The following is a 6,068-nucleotide window of genomic DNA, read 5'->3' on the forward strand; positions in this document are numbered from 1 at the left end:
GTAGAGGACGTGCTAGTAAAGGTTAAAGGCCTTTACATCCCTGCTAATTTCATAATCCTAGACACTGGGAAGGATGAGGATGAATCCATCATCCTTGGAAGACCCTTCCTAGCCACAGCAAGAGCTGTGATTGATGTGGACAGAGGAGAATTGATCCTTCAACTGAATAAGGACAACCTTGTGTTTAAAACTCAAGGATCTCCTTCTGTAACCATGGAAAGGAAGCATGAAAAGCTTCTCTCACTGCAGAGTCAACAAAAGCCCCCACAGTCAGACTCTAAGTTTGGTGTTGGAAGGCCACAACCAAACTCTAAGTTTGGTGTTGAACCCCCACATTCAAACTCTAAGTTTAGTGTTGGGAGGTCCCAACAATGCTCTGAACATCTGTGAGGCTCCATGAGAGCTCACTGTCAAGCTATTGACATTAAAGAAGCGCTTATTGGGAGGCAACCCAATGTTATTTAATCATATCTATTTTATTTTGTTTTTGTTATTTCGTGTTTTATTAGGTTGATGATCATGTGAAGTCATAAAAACTACTGAAAAATAAAAAACAGAATGAAAAACAGCATTGAAAATAGCACACCCTGGAGGAAAGCAGTCTGGCGTTTAAACGCCAGAAACAAGCATCTGTCTGGCATTTAACGCCAGAAACAGGCACCAAGCTGGCGTTTAACGCCAGAAACAAGCATCTACCTGGCGTTAAACGCTAGAAACAAGCTACATTTGGGAGTTTAACGCCAGAAACAGGCAGCAGTCTGGCGTTAAACGCCAGGATTGCATAGCAAGGGCATTTTACACGCCTAATTGGAGCAGGGATGTTAAGTCCTTGACCCCACTTGATCTGTGGACCCTACAGGATCCCTACCACTTCTTCTCTCCTCTTCACACCTTTTCATAACTCTCTTCCCCTCCAAAACCATCATACACCCACCCACTCGAATTCAAACCATCACTCCTTCCTTTTCACACATCATAACCACCTTAAACCCCCAGTGGCCGAACCATTCACACACCTCCATCTCCTCCATCTCTTCTTCTTCTCATCCGTTCTTTCTTCTTTTGCTCGGGGACGAGCAAACCTTCTAAGTTTGGTGTGGTAAAGCATTGCTTTTTGTTTTTCCATAACCATCTAGGGCACCTAAGGCCAGAGACATTCTCATTGAAGAGGACAAGTCCATCACTAAGAAAAGGATGGAGCAAACAAGAGATCATGGACCTCAACATGAGCATGAGGAAATTCCCCACCATGAAATCCCTGAGATACCTCAAGGAATGCACTTTCCTCCATAGAATTATTGGGAGAAAATCAACACTTCCCTAGGAAAATTAAGTTCCAACATGGGACAACTAAAGGTGGAGCACCAAGAGCACTCCATCATCCTCCATGAAATTAGAGAAGATCAAAGAGTTATGAGGGAGGAGCAAGAAAGACAAGGAAGAGACATAGAGGAGCTCAAGAGCACCATTGGTTCTTCAAGGAGAGGAAGACGCCACCCTCACTAAGGTGGACTCATTCCTTAATCTCCTTGTCTATTTATTTTCTGTTTTTCGGTTTTTGAGCCTTATGTGTTATTTATGTTTGTGCCTTTACTACATGATCATTAGTGTCTAAGTGTCTATGCCTTAAAAAGTTATGAATATGAATCCATCACCTCTCTTGAATGAAAAATGTTTTAATTACAAAAGAACAAGAAGTACAGGGTTTCAAATTCATCCTTGAAACTAGTTTAATTATTTTGATGTGGTGACAATACTTTTTGTTTTCTGAATGAATGCTTGAACAGTGCATATGTCTTTTGAAGTTGATGTCTATGAATGTTAAATATGTTGGCTCTTGAAGAATAAGGAAAAAGGAGACATGTTATTTGATAATCTGAAAAATCATAAAAATGATTATTGAAGCAAGAAAAAGCAGTGAATACAAAAGCTTGCGAAAAAAAAAAGAAAAATAGCAAAAAAAAAAAAGAAAAAGAGAAAAAGAAAAAGCAAGCAGAAAAAGCCAAAAGCTCTTAAAACCAAAAAGCAAGAGCAAAAAGCCAATAGCCCTTAAAACCAAAAGGCAAGGGTAATAAAAAGGATCCAAGGCTTTGAGCATCAGTGGATAGGAGGGCCTAAAGGAATAAAATTCTGGCCTAAACGGCTAAACCAAGCTGTCCCTAACCATGTGCTTGTGGCGTGAAGGTGTCAAGTGAAAACTTGAGACTGAGCGGTTAAAGTCGAGGTCCAAAGCAAAAACAGAGTGTGCTTAAGAACCCTGGATACCTCTAATTGGGGACTTTAGCAAAGCTGAGTCACAATCTGAAAAGGTTCACCCAGTTATGTGTCTGTGGCATTTATGTATCCGGTGGTAATACTGGAAAACAAAGTGCTTAGGGCCACGACCAAGACTCATAAAGTAGCTGTGTTCAAGAATCAATATACTGAAATAGGAGAATCAATAACACTATCTGAATTCTAAGTTCCTATAGAGGCCAATCATTCTGAACTTCAATGGATAAAGTGAGATGCCAAAACTATTCAAGAGGCAAAAAGCTACAAGTCCCGCTCATCTGATCGGAGCTAAGTTTCATTGATATTTTGGATATTTATAGTATATTCTCTTCTTTTTATCCTATTTGATTTTCAGTTGCTTGGGGACAAGCAACAATTTAAGTTTGGTGTTGTGATGAGCGGATAATTTATACGCTTTTTGGCATTGTTTTTACATAGTTTTTAGTATGATTTAGTTAATTTTTAGTATATTTTTATTAGTTTTTAAATAAAAATCACATTTCTGGACTTTACTATGAGTTTGTGTGTTTTTCTGTGATTTCAGGTATTTTCTGGCTGAAATTGAGGGACTTTAGCAAAAATCAGATTCAGAGGTTGAAGAGGGACTGCAGATGCTGTTGGATTCTGACCTCCCTGCACTCAAAGTAGATTTTCTGGAGCTACAGAACTCCAAATGGCGCGCTCTCAATTGCGTTGGAAAGTAGACATCCAGGGCTTTTCATCAATATTTAATAGTCTATACTTTGCTCGAGTTAGATGACGCAAACTGGTGTTGAACGCCAGTTCCATGCTGTATTCTGGAGTCAAACGCCAGAAACAGGTTACAAACTGGCGTTCAACTCCAAGAAAAACCTCTACACGTGTAAAAATCAATGCTCAGCCCAAGCACACACCAAGTGGGTCCCAGAAGTGGATGTCTGCATCATTTACTCATTTTTGTAAACCCTAGTAACTAGTTTAGTACAAATAGGACTTTTTACTATTGTATTTACATCTTTAGTTTCATCTTTAGATCACGTTTGGGGGCTGGCCATTCGGCCATGCCTGGACCTTCATCACTTATGTATTTTCAACGGTAGAGTTTATACACACCATAGATTAAGGTGTGGAGCTCTGCTGTTCCTCATGAATTAATGCAAAGTATTATTGTTTTTCTATTCAATTCAAGCTTATTCCTATTCTAAGATGTTCATTCGCACCCAAGAACATGATGAATGTGATGATTATGTGACACTCATCATCATTCTCACTTATGAACGCGTGCCTGACAACACTTCCGTTCTACATGCAAACAAGCTAGAATGAGTATCTCTTAGATATCTAATACAGAGGACCGAGTCCAAGATATTAGAATATTTGTGGTATAAGTTAGAACCCATGGATGGCCATTCTTGAGATCCGGAAAGTCTAAACCTTGTCTGTGGTATTCTGAGTAGGATCTGGGAAGGGATGGCTGTGACGAGCTTCAAACTCGCGAGTGCTGGGCGTAGTGACAGATGCAAAAGGATAGTAAATCCTATTCCAGTATGATCGAGAACCGACAGATGATTAGCCATGCAGTGACAGCGCATTAGACCATTTTCACAGAGAGGATGGGATGTAGCCATTGACAACGGTGATGCCCTACATAAAGCTTGCCATAGAACGGAGTAGGAATGATTGGATGAAGACAGCAGGAAAGCAGAGGTTCAGAGGAACGAAAGCATCTCTATACGCTTATCTGAAATTTTCACCAATGAATTACATAAGTACCTCTATCTTTATTTTATATTTTATTTATATTTTTATTATCAATTCACCATAACCATTTGAAACCGCCTGACTGAGATTTACAAGGTGATCATAGCTTGCTTCAGGCCGACAATCTCCGTGGGATCGACCCTTACTCACGTAAGGTTTATTACTTGGACGACCCAGTGCACTTGCTGGTTAGTTGTGCGAAGTTGTGATAAAGAGTTGAGATTACAATTATGCGTACCAAGTTATTGGCGCCATTGATGATCACAATTTCGTGCACCAATCAACCTTCTGGTTTTTCTCATGATTCTAACAGTTTAGTGTGTAAATTAAATAAATCCCTTTATGGCCTCAAGCAGGCTCCGAGATAATGGTTTCTAAAGCTTAGTAATACTCTAAACAGGTTTGGCTTTGTTAGTACTAAGTCTGATACATCTTTATTCATCAAACATGGCTCTCATTATGTCATTTATATTCTATGTTATATTGATGATATTATAATCACTGGTAATGATTCGAATGAAATTGATGTTATGATACAAAAGTTATACAAGACTTTTACTCTAAAAGACTTGGGAGAGTTATCCTATTTTCTTGGTATTGAGGTTCATAAAACTGAAATTGGATAACTTCATTTATCCCAAACTAAATATATTAAAGACCTACTATCTAACTTAGGAATGAGTACAGCAAGTGCTATGCCTACTCCTATGATCTCCTCTTTGCAGTTACTTTCTACAAGTTCAGAACAATTTGAGGATCCGTAACTCTTCATATCTATTGTAGGTACATTGCAATATGTTACCATCACTAGGCCTGACCTGAGTTTTGCTGTGAGAAAAGTTTCTCAATTCATGCATAGCTTTTTACTTGCTCACTAGAAGGCTATGAAGAGGATTTTAAGATACCTTCAAGGAACACAAGAACATGGTTTGCTCTTACATAAATGCAACGACTATAAGTTGTATGGTTTTTTTTTTTATTCTGACTGGGCAGTAGATTTAGAGGATCGGAGGTCTGTTTCGAGTTATTGTGTCTTCTTTGGAACTAATTTGGTTACTTGGTCTTGCAGGAAACAAACAATTATAAGTAGATCTTCAACTGAGGCAGAATTTCAAAGCCTGGCAGCCTGTGAAGCAGAGATTACATGGGTGAAGAATTTGCTGTCTGAGTTGAAGATTGCATTGACTACTGTTCCATCAATATTTTGTGACAATTTAAGCACTGTTTTGCTCACTGTAAATCTAGTCTTACATGACAAAACGAAGCATTTTTAGTTAGATATCCAAGTTGTTCGAGAAAAGATCAACAACAAGTCATTATAAGTTGTACATATTCCTAGAATTGAACAAGTTGCTGACATTTTAACAAAACCTTTGTCAGCAACCAGTTATGAGAGGCTCAAAGACAAGCTCAGAGTTGTTCCAAGGAGCAACTTGAGCTTGAGGGGGGGGGGGGTATTGAGAGCACCAGCCCAAAAGGATAAGTCCAACTAGTAATAGTCAACTGCAGCCTAATGAATCAATAGCAACCCATTAGTTAATACTCCTCAAGAATAGTTAACAAATGTGGATGTACAAAAAGGAATCAGTTTTGTTAGGGTTGGATATATAATTCCTTTTCACTCTGTAAATATTTTTTCATTATTCAATAAAAATTACTCCATTAATTCTTCAAGATTCTTTTCTTCCTTTTGTTACTGGTTTTTGTTTTCTTCATCACCTGTTCTTGCTATTCTATATTGCTTAGCTTTTAGCAATCTTCCCTTTTCTTTCAAAAAGAATCTTTCGATATCTAGCTGGTATAACTGAGCAATGCTTCTATTGGAGCTCCCAGCCACGTTACTTGCGCTACCCATCATCATTTCAATTTGGAGATGAAGAAGAGAATAATCTAGCAGAAGTGCAAAACATATGACCAGTAATGAAGAAGAAAAATTCTGGTTATAATGAAGCTAGTTTGGGGATTAGAATTTTTAAATTTAGTTCAGGGACCAAATTGCTATAAAACAAAGTTTCTAGAGCTATGTCAATTATTCGTTATCTTGATAGTGTGTC

At 38.3% G+C, this 6,068-nt stretch overlaps 1 long non-coding RNA gene across 1 annotated transcript in view; it reads left to right on the forward strand.

Moving 5' to 3' along the window:
• The window catches only part of LOC110268742, a 13,502-nt gene extending 7,814 nt beyond the window's left edge, over positions 1-5,688 (forward strand). The window contains exon 2 of the long non-coding RNA XR_002357159.1: positions 5,084-5,688. This is a non-coding gene — a long non-coding RNA (uncharacterized LOC110268742). The remainder of the gene's footprint in view (positions 1-5,083) is intronic.

Source organism: Arachis ipaensis, chromosome B02 (genome assembly GCF_000816755.2).
Source record: "Arachis ipaensis cultivar K30076 chromosome B02, Araip1.1, whole genome shotgun sequence".
NCBI lineage: Eukaryota > Viridiplantae > Streptophyta > Magnoliopsida > Fabales > Fabaceae > Arachis > Arachis ipaensis.